The sequence below is a fragment of the Protopterus annectens genome, chromosome 8.part0, assembly GCF_019279795.1.
Source record: "Protopterus annectens isolate FY-2018-M chromosome 8.part0, PAN1.0, whole genome shotgun sequence".
Taxonomy (NCBI): domain Eukaryota; kingdom Metazoa; phylum Chordata; order Ceratodontiformes; family Protopteridae; genus Protopterus; species Protopterus annectens.
In genome coordinates this window covers 388,476,738-388,493,767 of record NC_056741.1, presented here as the reverse complement: position 1 = coordinate 388,493,767, position 17,030 = coordinate 388,476,738, and the positions used below count along the sequence as shown (strand labels likewise).

Sequence of the window (17,030 nt, the reverse complement as noted above, 5' to 3'; positions counted from 1 at the left end):
GATGGTAAGTTATACTGACTTCCTCCATCTCGATGTCTGGCACTTTTTCTGGTCTTTTTAACTTCTGCTAGTGTTGAGTCCAGATCATGATGATGATGGTTTTGAGTGTGAAGTTATGCTTCCCTACCTCTCAAATGTCCAGATTTTCTCAGAACATCCAAATTTTTGCCTCACGTTTTTGGTCTGAATCTCATAAAATATATGGATTTCTGGCAAATCAGCGAAGGTTGAAGTGACTAAATAATGGCGTACATTTAGGTTTCTGACTTCATATTGTTTAGAAAATGTATACCGACACAAATCCTGTTCTAGCATCTTTCTAAGTTTATAAGAACAGTACTTAAAATCTATCCCCGTTTTTGGACCCTTGTCCTTCATTATTTTAGACTTTGTCCAGATTTAGTGCGCTAAGAGGTTGAGCGGTATGTATGCTTTATGTAACAAACCTTCAACCTGTAGGTGTTCAATTCCATCTTCCCATAGTCCACAGATCTAACTTATGCTTTTTTAATTTATTTTGGGACAAGTTATTTTTAGTCATAGTTTGTGTGCCTAGTTTTAAAATATTTTTTTCATTCTTGGACTTGACCAGTCATTGATATTGTAGGAAAGAAGATCGACATTTACAGCTGACTTATTGGTGCAAAGCAGGGTTTTTATTGTGCCATTGGCAGCCTGGGTTTGACTGATGAAAGTGTAGCCACATTGGTCAGCCTGGTGGCTTTGCTGGAGTGACCATTGGAACAGTCCTTATCTTGGGGGAGAGAGAAATTGGCTGTGGTTGCTTTACTCCCTGATGCAATGCAAACATGTTGCTTCAACGAAAAAGACACCATAATCTGTCTTAACGATTCATACATGAGAGGGTAGTGTGTGTGCATTCACGGTTTTACATGCCTTTTGTCAAGAAATTTACAGTTTGCATCAAAGAGAATTCCCTGTGAGCAGCCTGGATTACAGTGCATCAAGAGACGTGGTCTGCTGTCATTTTACCCACCATGATGTCCCCATCTTACATGAAAAAGGAAGGTTGACAGCTTTGTGCCTAGGGGTAAGCTTATCAGTCAGTGTGATGAGAGGAGAAATTGGACATAGAGAAGAGGTATCAGAGCATACAAGAACATTGTCTGCTAGGGTCAAAAAAAAAAAAAGAAAAAAAAAAGGGGGACTATTTTAAAAGGCTAGTTTGGAGTTTGCAGTATGGATTTAAATTGTCCTGAAGTAAAGCTCCTCGTCTTTAAGTGCTTTTTATTGTGCATTTACTTCCCGCTTTGCGTGTGTCAGTGTTTTTTTGTAAACAAGGGATGACCGATAATGATTTTAAACACCAGATCTGATGTTCTCTGTCTTTATTCATCAAAACACAGTTTTGGATCTGATATCGGATCTGAGCCAGCAAAATATACAACAGACTGATCCAAGGCTCTGGCTCCTCCCTCTCCCATAATGCCCTACTGCTCTAGAATACCCAGATCTCATTTGCTGTGCTCGTGGTGCAGATATGTTCCTAATGGGTCTGGCTAGCTAAGTAAAACTTTTCTTATATTTTGTTTAGAAAATTTCCCTAGTGGGGGAATCCCTGTCTCTTCAAAGTCCTCCCTGAATCCCCTCATGGAGGAGCTTCATTGTAAGAGAAAGTGGAGGCACTTGGACTTCCCTGTGGAGTCCCTCACAGAGGATATGGACCCCAAGGAAGGAGATGGGTACTATAGATCTCTGCCCGATGACGTCTCCTTTGGAGACGTCCTTGAGCTCCTAAAAGAAAAGGTTGGATGGTAACTCCAACCCCCATCTTTGGAGGAGTCTGTATTTCTGAATCCCTTTGGGACGGGCCTGTCTACCTCTTGGGTGCAACCCCCCCCCCCCCACACACACACACACACACTGAAGAGTTAGTGGACTTGATCACCAGCGGGGCCTGGAAGGTGCCAGATATGGTGGAACCTGTTCTTAAGAAGGCCGATAAGTTCCTTAGTCCCCCTGTGAACCACTTATTCTGGAGTAAAGGTGTCCCAGTCAATGCCATCATGGTTGTCGCCGCCACAAATGAGCAGCTAGCTGAGCAGAGCTCCACTTTCCATCCCCCAAACAAGGAATCTTGGGTGACAGACTGGTTTTGGAAGCGAGTGTATGCCTCTGCTACCTTTGGACTGAGGATGACTAACTATTTGGCACATTTTATCTGCCTTCAAAGGGATTTGACACTAGCTTTCCACCTCCCTTGCAGAGTTATCGCTGGCAGAGAACCTCAAGTAGGTATCTCCCAACCTTGCCACTCTGACCTCTCTGGCAGATTCCTCGATGAGGCTAATATCCAGCGCTGTGGAGGCTTCCTCACGAGTGGCTGGCATAGGCATTGCCTTTGCAGCATCATGCCTGGCTACGCTTGCTCGGGTTCACGGAACCCTTTAAGGAGTTTACTAATGCCCACTTCGATGTACTGCGATGGTGGTGCTGCGGTAGCGTTGTCGCCTCACAGTTAGACGTTGCCCATTTGATTCTTAGTGCGTCTTCTATGTGGCGGCATGCATGAATGGGCGTTCCCTCGTTGAAGGTTGTGCGTTAGGCCTGGCAAGCCAGCATGTAAAAATCTACTGCCAATCATTAGCGGACTGGAGTTCCGCTGTGGCGACCCCTAACCGGGAAAAGCCGAAAGACACAACAACAACTAATGCCCACTTCAATGGTTCCACTCTCTCTGGATCTTCCATGAAGGACACTTTGACCCACAGCGAGCAGAGAGAGGAGACTCTGCGGTGGGAATCAAGCTTTCAGCCCCTCAGAGGTCCTTCTCAAAGACCCAACGGAGAACCAGAAAGATGTGGTTCTGTAAGATGCAGTCTCCATTTCAAGACGCTCCAGACGAATCCTCTTCCAGAGGCATGGGGGGAGTTTCTGTGGACTACAACACCCTCGTGGCAGGCAGGGTCCACAAAATCAGGTCTCTAGACCATCCTTCTCTGAGTAGCCCTTTCAGCCCTCCTGAAATGTTGCTGGGCTGCTGTGCCCTGGAGGCATTTGGGGGGTCCTATTTCCCTACACCCACTATCCTGGACAGAAATCATTTCTGATCACTGGGTGTTAAACATAGTTTCCAGGGGCTACTTCATTCCTTTTTCAGAACCCCCTCCAGTCAGAAGTTATCTCCCCAATGTTCCACCCACTCAAAGAGGGGTGGCCCTCGAAGTTCAGCAACTTCAACAACTTCTTCAAAAAAGAGACATTCAGGAGGTCCCAGCAAGACAGAGACAATCCAACACTTACTGTTGCTTCTTTTTAGTACCAAAAAAGACTGAGAGCCTTCGTCATATTCTGGATTTTGGCGAGCTCAATCTTTCAGTTAAGAAGTCGAAGTTCTGGATGGTCACTGCTCAGTCCATTCTGCCACTGTTATGCAGGGATGATTGGATGTGCTCATTAGATCTCCAGGACACCTACTATCACATCAAGATAGACGGGCGTTCCAGGAGACAACTTCACTTTTGGCTAGGGACCAGTCATTATCAGTTGAGAGTCCTACCCTTTGATCTCACTATGGCCCCCCTGGTGTTTACCAAATGCATGGCAGTTGTAGTGGCTCACCTGCATCTGCAGGGGTTCCAGGTCTTTCCGTACCTGGATGATTGGCTCCTCACAGCACTTTTGAGGCATCGACTGACTCGGGCGATTCAGTATCTTCTTACCCTCTTCCATCAGCTGGGTATAATTGTCAACCTGGCAAAAATCCAACCTCATTCCCACACAACGGTTGGAGTTCATAGGAGTTCAGCTGGACTCCGTGTCAGAGATTGCAACTCTGCCTTTGCGCAGAATTCAGCTGATACAGGAACTGGTCACTTGGATTTTGGATATCCTTCACCCCCAAGTTCTGCTAGTTTTTCGGGCTCTCTGTTCCATGACATCAGCCATTCTCCTGGTTCCTCTGGCCAGGTACCACATGGGGTATTACAATGGACCCAATGGACCTTAGCATTGCAGTGGTTGGCTCTTCTTCATCCTCTGTCTGTGACCATAAAACTGATGCCTGTGTGCAGATGTCACCTCCAGTGGTGGCATCAGTCGCAGGATCTCTCCTTAGGCAGGCCCTTTTCTCTCCTCCTGCCCATGGCCAGTGTGACCACAGATGCTTCTCTCCTGGGGTGGGTGGGGGGCATTTTTGGAGGAAGATGGTCAAGGCACATGGTCCCCAGTAGAGATCAAATTGCATATAAACATCCTAGAGATGAGGGCAGTTCTCCTGTCGTTGCAAGCCTTCCACGGCTGCCTCCCTTGAGGGACGATTGTAGTTCAGACAGACATGTCTGCTGTCTGGTATGCCAACAAACAAGGGGGAACAAGCTCTTACCCGTTGTGCAGAGAGGTTGTAAGAGTGTGGGAATGGGGTATGACCTCTGGATGCTTCCTTATTGCAATGCACATACCTGGAGATTCCAGTGTGTTGGCCGACAGGCTCAGCAGCTCTCTTGAGTCCTCAATTCTTCAGTGACTAATCAGATTTTCGACCAGTGAGGTTAGCCCTGCTGCGACCTTTTTGCTTCTCTAATCAACCACAAGTGCGGCAGGTATTTTACCCTGATCCCTCCTCAGGGAGAGTCCCCAAGAGACTCTCTAGTCCACGATTGGCCTCTGGGTCTCCTCTATGCTTACCTTCCTGCCCCCTTAATACCCAAGGTCCTGCAGAAAGTTTGACGTCGGAGGATATCTCTGATTACCATTGCCCCCTTTTGGCCTCGTCAGCCTTGGTTCCCCTTCATCAGGTGTCATCTGAAGTATCCGCCATGGATATTAGATTCCCATCAGGATCTGATTTCCCACCCATCAGGACTTCCTTTACCAAACCTTCGCTTAACCACTTGGTTTCTCCAGTTCCAGTGATAATTAAACTGTCAAGGCTAGTATCCCCCATCAAAAGTATCATTTTGGCCTCACAAAACCTTCTACCAGGAAAGTATACAGCAGTAAATGAAAGAGGTTTTCCATTTGGGCCAGGAGCAGGAATCTGGACCCCTTTTCTGCCTCTGTCCCTGTTATACTTTTGTTTTTGTCCTCCCTTTTTCATAAGGAAGCAAGTTTTTCCACTATTAAGCTTCAGTTGGCGGCGAGTTCTAATTTTCACGAGAGCTCTGAACTCACCTTTTCATCTAGGCCTTGTAAGGCATTTATGAAAGGAGCCTTCATTTACCTCCTTGTGACCTCACATTGGTTCTGCAGTCTCTGACTAGGAGCCCTTTTGAACCTGCCAGTTCCTGTGATCTCAAGTTTCTATCTTGGAACATGGCCTTTCTGGTTGCTGTCACTTCAGCTAGGAAGGTTTCTGAATTGCAAGCTCTTTCCTTTACTCCTCCTCATATGACCTTTCATAAGGACAGGGCATCTGTAAGAATGAATTCTTCTTTTTACCCAAGGTTGCTTCCGAGTTGACCGTTAATTAGGAAAACAAAACTGGAAACTGAATGCATTAACTACTCCAACGCGGGGAGTATATCCTTCATACTTTAGATATTCACAGACAGCTTTGGTTCTACTTGCATAGGACTAAGGAATTTCATAGGTCAGAACAACTTTTCATAGTCTTCTCTGAGAAAAGGCGTTGCCTTCCAGTCTCCAAAATCACTATTTCCAAGTGGATTTCTAGCTGTATCTCTATGGTCTACAATCTGAATCTACTGGAGATTCTGAGGTCATGTTAGAACCCATTCTACTAGATCTGTGGCCACTTCAGCCTTTGTAGCAAGGCTTTCTTTCTGTTGATATCTGTGCTGCTGCCACTTGCTTCAGTCCTCAGACCGTCATATCCCATAACAAGCTGGATTTGGTTTCTAGGAGTAGAGCTTCCTTTGGCTCCACAGTGCTTTGGCATGTCCTTCCTTAAGGCCTCCTAGGATGTTTGGTAGCTGGGGACTCTGACCCTGTGGTGATGAATGAAGACATGGATAACATCAGATAGAATTATGTACTTACAATAACTTGACATCAGTGTACTTTACATGGGATTCTTGTCAAGTGTTTGATATTCAGAGGAGCTGATATGAGTTGCTTCAGGTGAATATTCCTAAAATCTCTGCAGTTCCTTCTGTGTTGGCTGCTTTGTTAGACACTTTGCTGCTTCCAAGTCTCCTGATTCTCAGCCTCCTGCTGTTAAGAAACCTGATCGGTTCTATAAGGTTCTTGAGGATTATCAATTTTTTTGTTTCCTTCTGCTGATCTTGCTGTGGTGTCAGTCTCTTCTGTCGAACCTTCCAAGCTCTTGGCTATTCCAAACATTTCCCTTCTGATGAGGATAGTAGGGCAGTGGAGAGGGGTTGGTAAGGTTTACAATGCTTCTACTTTAGTCTTTAGGGCTGTTAATTACCAGACTCACATGACCAGCTATGCTGTGGCCTTGATTGCTAAGGCTTGTAAGGTTATTTCTGACCTTTCTGATTCTGAAGGCAAATTTTCTTCCTTATCTATTTCGGATTCTACTTTTCAAGTGGCTCGCTACTCTATCATGTGTAGCTATGAAGCTGCTGATGCCCCTTCCAGGGCTGCTGCTTTTGAATCTGTTATGAGGCATTATTCTTTGCTTCATCTCCACTCTTTGCCTGAGGACATTAAAGACAAGTTGTTGGAAGCTTCTTTGGATAATATAACTTTTGGACTGCTGCTGGCCTGTTTAAATCTCTTCAAGAGAAGCTTTGCAGGACCTTAAACATATTTTTCTCTCTCCTATCCCTAAGTTCCAGAGGAGTAATCCTTCTAGATCTGCTTTTGTCCACAGGCAGCTCCACCAGGCCTCCAAGGGCAGGAAGGGTGGTCGGCGAGCCTCCTCAAATAAGGCTTCTTAGACTATTTCGGCCCAGAAGCCTCGTCTGTCTGAGAAAACTGTTTCTCTCTGACATCCCCCCCCCCCCCATTCACACAAACTCTTAGACCAGGTTCCTTTCTCCCTTCGGCATTCCCTTTGTCCTCCAAATTGGCTTCTGATCACTTCAGACTCTTGGGTTCTTTCTGCCATCCGTCAGGTTTACTTCATGGTATGGAAATCTCTCCCTCCTTTTTTAGGGATTTGTCAACTTCCTCTAGAGCAACTTCTTCATTTCCCAGAGGTCCTAGGGTCCCCGGTGAACCAAAGAACCATTCAGCATGTTCCTCCCTCCCCAAGTGGGAAAGGGTTTTTATTTCAGGATTTTCCTGGATTTGGAGACCTGTTCTGGATCTCTCTCTCTCTCTCTCTCTCTCTCTCTGTCTCTCTCCCTCTGTTCAACACATTTCTCAGGGTCCCCTCTTTTTGGATGATTAATTTTCGAACCCTTTTTCCTCTTTTACTACCCCAGGCTTTTCTAGCGTCTTTTGATCTGAAGGATGCTTACCTTCATGTCTGTATTCATCCTCTTTTCAAAAAAGTTTTTACATTTCACTGTTTCTTTCATTTTCAGTTTTCTGCATTTCCCTTTGGCCTATCTACTGTCCCAAGGGTATTCACAAAATGCATAGCTCCTGTGATTGCTTTCTGCAGGCTCCAAGGCATTCAGATTTTCATTATCTAGATGACCCATTGCTTCAGGCAGCTTTTCCCAGTTGCCTGTTACAGAATCTGGAGTTCACCATCTCGCTCTTATTCAAAGTCTGGTGTTCACTATCAGCTTCCACAGTCTGCCCTGACTCTGTCTCAGGAGCATGTGTATCTGGAATGCAGGATTTAGACAGTGCCAATGTTGGCCTATCTTCAGCCTCCTAAAGTTTTGTCATTGACAGCCTTCTTTCATTCGCTTCTTCCTCTGACTGCCATTCCAGCCAGAGTTTTTCTTCAGGCCTTGAGATTCATGGCCTCTTCCCTTCCAGTGCTTTTTCTTGCTGGACTGCATATGCAGAAGCTTCGGTGGTACCTCAAGTTGGTTTGGCTGCAGCATTGCCATCCTCTGCATTTCACTGTACCTCTCCTTCCTTGTCTAAAAAAAAGGAATTTAAATGGTTGGTTCAGCACTTTGTTCTCAACCCATGCCTGCCCTCTCAGTCACCAGTTTCTTCTCAAGAACTGTTCAGCAGTGCCTCAGCCATGGGGTGGGGGACTTCATGTTGCTCAGGGTCTCTGGCCCCCCTATCAGAAGTCAGACCATATCAACAGAGATGAGAGATCTGATTCTGGCCCTTTAAGCTTTCAGCCCATGTTCCCTCCAGACCCATTGAAGGTGAACACCAACAACATTATACTGATGTGGTATGTCAACAAGCAGGGAGGCACAAAATCTTAAAAATAACCACAGCAACCAGAAAAATTGCTTCACCACAAAAACGAACCACACAGCAATAGCCACTAAAAAAGAATTTATTCCTTTAGCACCTCGGCAACAGTAAGCCTTCAAGGAGTAACATACAGGAACTAAAAAACATTTTTATACTATCAGCTCTACTCAATAAAACAATCGAGCAATTAATCAATTAATCAGACCATATCAACAGAGATGAGAGATCGGATTCTGGCCCTTTAAGCTTTTCAGCCCATGTTCCCTCCAGACCCGTTGAAGGTGAACACCAACAACATTATACTGATGTGGTATGTCAACAAGCAGGGAGGCACAAAATCTTAAAAATAACCACAGCAACCAAAAAAATTGCTTCACCACAAAAACGAACCACACAGCAATAGCCACTAAAAAAGAATTTATTCCTTTAGCACCTTGGCAACAGTAAGCCTTCAAGGAGTAACATACAGGAACTAAAAAACATTTTTATACTATCAGCTCTACTCAATAAAACAATCGAGCAATTAATCAATTAATCCAATTATTAAAAGAAACACTCGTATATTTAAAGTAAAAATACATTATTTTTACAAAACACTTTTCCAACAGCAATCTGTGTTCAAGCCCTTTGGAATCAGTGTATCATATTTTAAAATGAAAACAGTCTCTTTCTGTAAAAGTATCAACTTGTACATTTCTTTATTCAAGTATGGCATATTAATCTGTTCTAAAACAGTAGCTTTCAAACCCTCTATATTCCCATCATGACATCTATTAAAATGAAGAGCCAGAGAGCTCTCCATTTTATTTATCCTAATATCTCTGAGATGTTCTAATAATCTTATTTTAAACATCCTTTTCGTCTGTCCTATATAAAACTTATTACAACTACATTTGATAGCATATATAACACCCTCTGTCCTACAATTAAATGTTCCATTTGTTTTAAAGCTAACATTATTAATATACAAAAAGGAATTAATAATATAAGGACAACCACTACATTTGCCACAAGGTTTCGTCCCTCTGAAATAAATTTGCTGACATAATTTGATATCAGGTCTCTGAAACTTAGTATGTACCACCAAATCTTTGATATTCCATCCCCTTTTATATGAAAACATTAATTTTTTATTATTAGAGAGACCATCAAGTTCTGTAAATTGTTTAAGAAATTCCCAAAAATGAAGAATACATTGTCTAATACTGTCACTTAAAATATTATATTTAGACACTACAAACAATTTCTCATCTTTGTCACCACTAATCATTCTACTAACATTAATTTTATTATTTCTATTATATCTATTATTCAGTACTTTTAGAACACTCTTATCTATTAGTTCTGTATCAAAAGTTCTATTTTTAAACATTAATTTTGTTTGTTCTAATTCATTATTAAAAACATCTTCATCATTACAAAGTCTGGAGATTCTCAAAAACTCCCCATAAGGTAAAGATTCTATAGTATGTTTAGGGTGACAACTATTTCCCATTAGGAATTCATTTACTACCCCAAACTTTCTGTGTATACTCATACTGATATATTCTCCCACTTTTCCACATAAAGTAATGTCCAAAAAGGAAACTTTATGGCCAAGCTGTAAGCCATCAAAAGTTATACCAAATCTATGAATTTGAATATTTTCCACAAAATTTTCTACTAATTGATTGCCACCTTCACATAAAAAAATTAAGTCATCAATATATCTAAAGTAATATTTCACATATTGTTTAAAAAATAATTTATCATAAGTGCATTCTCTTTCTACCAAACCCATGAAAATATTTGCATACATGGGTGCAAATGGTGCACCCATGGCCGTACCTTGAATTTGATAATACACTTGATTTTCAAAATAAAAAAAATTGTTCTCTAAACAAAATTGTACTAAATCCATAACATAATGAGTTGACTGGCTATTGCCCATCTGATACAACAATGATTCTAGTCCAAAAGTATGTTTTATATTAGTATAGAGACTCTTTACATCTAGGGTTATCCAATACATATTTTTACGCCACACAACATTTTTTATTTTATCTAAGAAGTCAAAAGAATCCTTAATATACGATGGAAGTTGTTTGGCTTCTTTTAATAATACACCATGAAGGACAACCCCCAAATTATGCAAAAAATATTTACTAGCTGAAACTATAGGACGGCCTGGAGGATTAACACTATCTTTATGTATTTTGGGCAGACAGTAAAAATAGGCTGGACTTGTCTCTTTAATTATTAATTTATTTTCCACATCTTTTTCCGACCAGTAACCCAGTCTAAGACCCTTATGAATCAATAACATATAGTCATTTTTAGCTTGTTCCATAGCCTCAATATTTACCATTTCATAAACTGTCTTATCCTCTAGACGTTCAAGACACATTTTCAAATATTGTACATAGTGAAGAATTACTATTTTGTTGCCCTTGTCTGAGGGTTTAATAACTAATTCCCTTTGCTTCGAAAAATCAGTCAAGGACAACCATTCTTGTTTCGATAAATTATAATTTACACTTTTTGAATTAAAATTTTTAAATAACATTTCCAACTCAAACTGAATCAGCATGAAACTTTTTTATACCTTCATGTGTGAAAGGTGGCATGAATTGACTCTTAAAAATCACAGCAGAAGTATCAATTAATCAATAAGCATTGACATCACTATTACAAGAATCAAAAGTGTCAAACAATTCACTGTCAGATGAATTTTCATCTGTACTATCATAACATACTTCAGGAACAACATTAGAGCATGTTCGATGTTCAAAATAATACCACAGATGTAATTTCCTAACAAATTTATACATTTCTAATTTACATTCGTATAATTGTGGAATAACAGTGGGGACAAATTTCAACCCATGATTTAAAGCACTAAGCAAGACCTCCTCAACTGACAAACCAGATATATTCACACTATTGTTATATAAAACAAGTCCATTAATACCACTTTGTCCTCTTGCTGTCCCGCCATGGTTTGTATTGTTCCCCTCTTGGTTGTTCCCGATCCGCATATCCTCTTTTACGCTGTTGATTGTTCTCGCCTTCAAAATGAAAATTATCATAAAGATATTGTTCGTTTATCGGTGAGGGCAAAGGTGGATAATTATGAGGGTCAACAGTCTCACTTTCATATCTTTCATTGTTTTTTGGGAACGCTTCTAAACTGTTATTGCTCACCAGTCTCTCTCTTGAGAAGCCCGCCCCCGGTGGAAAGCGGACCTTAGAGCGTGACCTCTGATTGGTTTGCCCAAAAAACGCTGTTCCTCTTTCAAAATTCCGAATGTCTCTATGAATTTTATACATTTTCTGTTCAAGGACTTTCTTGTCATAAGCACCAAGTTTATTCTGAATGTCACATAAGCTTCAAAGCGAACCTTTTCCAACACAGCCATTAAACTAGTGCACACACTTGAAATATCTTTTTTAATTACAGCCAATTTGATAATGTCTCTTTCTATGAGAATACCAACCCATTCCTTAGAACACGAATGGGCTACCTTTTCCCATCTTTGTTTAAAAATCTTATCTTCCGAAGAAGTCATATCAAATGGTTGAGAGGGAAATTTTATCGCTCTCAGTCCCCTCAGAACAATGTCTAAATCTAAATATCTCTGCAAACTAGTGTAATTATAATAAATAGTCACTTCCTTATTCATCAAATTAGTCAGCTTGGAAATCAAAGTCTTTACCTCACTAGGATATTCAAGGGAACGTTTGCCAATGTTAGCAACGTTCCCAAATGGAAGTAGAAGAGTTGTCATCATTTATTTGTCTCTACCGATCTCTGTCACGTTCCACATTTGAATTAAGAAAACCATCCATAGTACGCTGAGAGGAACCACCACTTTCCTCTCTAAAAATACGCAGAATATTGAGAGCTGGATCACTGGCCATGAAGTAAAAATAACCACAGCAACCAGAAAAATTGCTTCACCACAAAAACGAACCACACAGCAATAGCCACTAAAAAAGAATTTATTCCTTTAGCGCCTCGGCAACAGTAAGCCTTCAAGGAGTAACATACAGAAACTAAAAAACATTTTTATACTATCAGCTCTACTCAGTAAAGCAATCAAGCAATTAATCAATTAATCCAATTATTAAAAGAAACACTCCTATATTTAAAGTAAAAATACATTATTTTTACAAAACACTTTTCCAACAGCAATCTGTGTTCAAGCCCTTTGGAATCAGTGTATCATATTTTAAAATGAAAACAGTCTCTTTCCGTAAAAGCATCAACTTACACATTTCTTTATTCAAGTATGGCATATTAATCTGTTCTAAAACAGTAGCTTTCAAACCCTCTATATTCCCATCATGACATCTGTTAAAATGAAGAGCCAGAGGGCTCTCCATTTTATTTATCCTAATATCTCTGAGATGTTCTAATAATCTTATTTTAAACATCCTTATCGTCTTTCCTATATAAAACTTATTACAACTACATTTGATAGCATATATAACACCCTCTGTCCTACAATTAAATATTCCATTTGTTTTAAAGCTAACATTATTAATATACAAAAAGGAATTAATAATATAAGGACAACCACTACATTTGCCACAAGGTTTCGTCCCTCTGAAATAAATTTGCTGTCCTTATATTATTAATTCCTTTTTGTATATTAATAATATTAATAATGTTAGCTTTAAAACAAATGGAATATTTAATTTAATTGTAGGACAGAGGGTGTTATATATGCTATCAAATGTAGTTATAATAAGTTTTATATAGGACAGACGAAAAGGATGTTTAAAATAAGATTATTAGAACATCTCAGAGATATTAGGATAAATAAAATGGAGAGCCCTCTGGCTCTTCATTTTAATAGATGTCATGATGGGAATATAGAGGGTTTGAAAGCTACTGTTTTAGAACAGATTAATATGCCATACTTGAATAAAGAAATGTATAAGTTGATGCTTTTACGGAAAGAGACTGTTTTCATTTTAAAATATGATACACTGATTCCAAAGGGCTTGAACACAGATTGCTGTTGGAAAAGTGTTTTGTAAAAATAATGTATTTTTACTTTAAATATATGAGTGTTTCTTTTAATAATTGGATTAATTGATTAATTGCTTGATTGTTTTATTGAGTAGAGCTGATAGTATAAAAATGGTTTTTAGTTTCTGTATGTTACTCCTTGAAGGCTTACTGTTGCCGAGGCGCTAGAGGAATAAATTCTTTTTTAGTGGCTATTGCTGTGTGGTTCGTTTTTGAGGCACAAAATCTTACCTCCTCTGCAGGATGGCACTTCAGGCCTGGGAGGTGGCTGCCAGTTATCAGGTAATTCTTCAGGTAGTATACATTCCTTCAGAGCATGGTCTAGTGGCAGACTTTTTGAACAGGTCCAAAACACAGGCTTTACGAATGGGTGTTTCACAGAGATGAATTTCTGGACATTGTCTATTGGGGTATTCTTCGGGTAGATCTTTTTGCCTTCCCTCTGAACAGAGGCAGCTCCCCGTCTTCTCTTCCAGAGTGTCATGTCATCCTTTCTTTTCCTTGGAAGAGATGTTTCTTTATGCTTTCTCTCCTCTTCCTCTCCTTCCAAGAGTCCTGCAGAAGATTCATTTGGATTCTCCAGAAATCTTGCTAGTAGTTCCCTTTTTGGCCAAGACAGCACTGGCTCCCTTCTTAATGCATCTGGCCAGGGGCAGACACCACAAGTTACCTCACTGGTTAGACCTCCTCACACAAGGACAAGGGGTCACACTTCCCTCCTCACTTGTCCACTCTTCAACTGACACTATGGGTGATAGGGTTTTAATCCCTTTCAGGCACCTCTTTTCTTTGAGCCTGCAGATTCTACTTTGCAACATTGTACCCGGAAGACTGTCTTCTTGCTGTGCTGGCTCTTGCGTATGCTTCAATGGTTTCTCACCTTCAGGCCCTTATGGCCATTCCTCCTTTTTTTTTTCTTCTTCCTCACAGGGGGACAGGGTGTCCCTTCATACTAATCCTCAGTGTGAGAGTGTTCAATCTCGCCGTTTGTTCTTACACACTGGTTTGGAGCCGATCCTTGGCTCCGAGTCGGCCGCATAGCAAAGCGCTGCATCTAAGAGAAGCTCGAGACCAGGCTATATCCCACAATCCTCCCTGCCATTACCCAGATCTAGTTTGCCGCTGCAACAGGTCACATCGCTACAGAGAGCTCGGACCAGAGATTAGTTATTAGACAGATAAGATAGTCTTTTTTTCTTCTTTTAAAAGTTATTATTCTCCTATAGTTTTTTTGTGGATATTTTATATTTCTATACTATAGTGTGTTTGTGTGTATATTATAGTTAGTTTTTTTATAGGTTTCCCTTTGGGGCCTACCCTTACCTAACTGTAAATTCTTTTAAACTGTTAAACTTTAAATACCTTTTTTAAGTATGTCTGAAAAAGCCAAGTCTGGCTTCAAAAGGTGTCAGTGTGGACAGAAAATGTCCATCACTGACAACCATACTTCCTGCGTCTACTGTCTTGGGCCTCTCCACTTGCAAGAGGATTGCTCTATTTGCCATTCCTTCAGTGGGAGGGTCATGACAGATAGACACAGGAAACTTATTGATAGGGGGCTTCTTAAGCCTGCCTTCCAAGAGGCCTTGGACAAGTCTGACCAGGCTTCTAAGTCTTCGAAGGGGTTGAAGATGTCGGAGCCCATGTCATCGGCTCTGAGTACATCTTCTAGAGTTCGTTCGCCGGTTCCACAGACTTCGGGGCTGAGCGTCGAACGTTTGTCTCTCACTGAGCCCCAGGTCTTGGAACCGGTGTCGGAACTACTGCCACCGTCTATTCTTCGGTTGGTGCCATCTTCGGCCCCTTCGACCCGATCTTCCAGACCATTATCTGATACTGATGTGGATCGTGTCGTGCAGAAACTTATGGAGAACACGGCCCTTTCCAAATTGATTGCAGTTTCCTCCCAGTTGGTGTCGAAACTAGAAGGCCTTCCTTTATCTCCAACAGGTCCTCCTTCGAGACCCATCCAGTCTTCGGAGCCGGAAGAGGATGAGCCGATGATAGTGGAGCCCTCGGTGTCGAAACCGTCCATTGCACGATCGACACCATTTACCTCGACTCCATCGGAACCGATAGGTGAGTCGCAGAGTCGACGATCTTTCCTTGGTTCCGGGACCAAGAGTCGTACCGACCTTTCGGTTCCGACTCTCCCTCTTGGGGCCTCTGCGCAGATCGGCTCGGCTCCGTCCTCGGGGTCAAGACCCATGGGCCCCGTGTCTCGGATTCTTCCATGTTCTTCGGAACCGGGGGAGTCCTTGACCCGAGGTTCAGGGGTTTTTGACCTTATGAGGAAGGTTTTGTCTACACAGACAGCCACTACATCGGACGCGTCTTCTCCCTCCCCTAAGGAGCCGCTCTCTGTTTCTGTTCCCACGACACATCCAAAGCGTGGAGCACCATTGTCTCAGCCATCCCTAGAGGATGCCCCCTTTTCCTCGGAGGCCTCACCGGAATCCCCCTCCGATGAGGTCCCGAGGAAAAGATTGTGCAAGAGGAGGCACTTAGACTCCCCACAGGAATCTCTAACTTCTGACACTGACTTGGATGAATCAGAGGGGTACCCAAAATCCCCCTCCGAGGATGTCTCATTTGCGGACATCTTGGAGATATTAAAACAGAGGGGTGATTGGCAGTCCCTAGCCCCCACTGAGGACGAGTCTGTGTTGCTGAAGGCATTTGGTGCTCAACCTTCTACCGCCTGGGTTACTCCGCCCTTCGATGAGTTAATGGATTTAATTGCTCGAAGGGTGTGGGAGACACTGGACACAGTGGAACCGGTCCCTCGAAAACCAAGTAAATTTATTACTGCTCCCCAGGACAAGACCTATCTCACAAAAGGAGTCCCCGTTGACGCTATGGTGGTGGCCATAGCCACTAAAAAGGAGATGTCGGAGTCTTCCTCTTCTCTTCATCCTCCTAATAAGGATTCTAGGACTATGGACAGATACGGGAAGCGCATTTTTAGTTCAGCGACTTTTTCCATGCGTTCGCTAAACTATTTGACACATTTTACACGACTACAGAGGACAAGACCTATCTCACAAAAGGAGTCCCCGTTGACGCTATGGTGGTGGCCACAGCCACTAAAAAGGAGATGTCGGAGTCTTCCTCTTCTCTTCATCCTCCTAATAAGGATTCTAGGACTATGGACAGATACGGGAAGCGCATTTTTAGTTCAGCGACTTTTTCCATGCGTTCGCTAAACTATTTGACACATTTTACACGACTACAGAGGGATCTCATCAAGGAGCTGAGAGATACCCTTCAGGGTAACACAGATGCTGCTGTTTCAGACAAGGTGACAGCACAACTTAACACCCTTACCTCTGTAGTGAACTCGTCCATGAGGCTCATCTCGTATGCGGCTGAAGGGTCGAGTAGGGCCGCAGCTTCAGCGATTGCTCTACGAAGACAATCCTGGATGCGGCTGTGCTCTTTTGCGGAAGCCTTCAAGTCTTCTTTCGCCAACGCCCCCTTTGATGGTGCCACTCTTTTTGGGCCCAAAGTGAGAGAGACATTAACTCGGTGTGAGCAGGAAGGAAAGACTCTGTCTGCTGTCGGAGTCCGTTTTTCCGTTCCATCCAGACCGTACCCCAAAGGGCAACGAGGCGGAAAAATGTGGTTCCGTAGAACTCAGGGAACTTTCCAGGCCACACAGAGTGAACCCCCAGAGGCAGGGGGCAGACATGGAAGACGCCCCGGGCGGCAGAGGGGTCCGCAGAACCAAGGCGACAGGGATACTATCCCTGGTAAGCCTTTCCAGCACTCCTGAATGGGGGCCCGA

The 17,030-nt window shown here is 42.4% G+C and overlaps 1 protein-coding gene across 4 annotated transcripts in view; it reads left to right on the top strand.

The window, feature by feature from the left end:
• The window catches only part of OTUD7B (OTU deubiquitinase 7B), a 1,511,480-nt gene that overhangs the window by 383,080 nt on the left and 1,111,370 nt on the right, over positions 1 to 17,030 (top strand). The gene's annotated exons all lie outside the window — the stretch shown is intronic.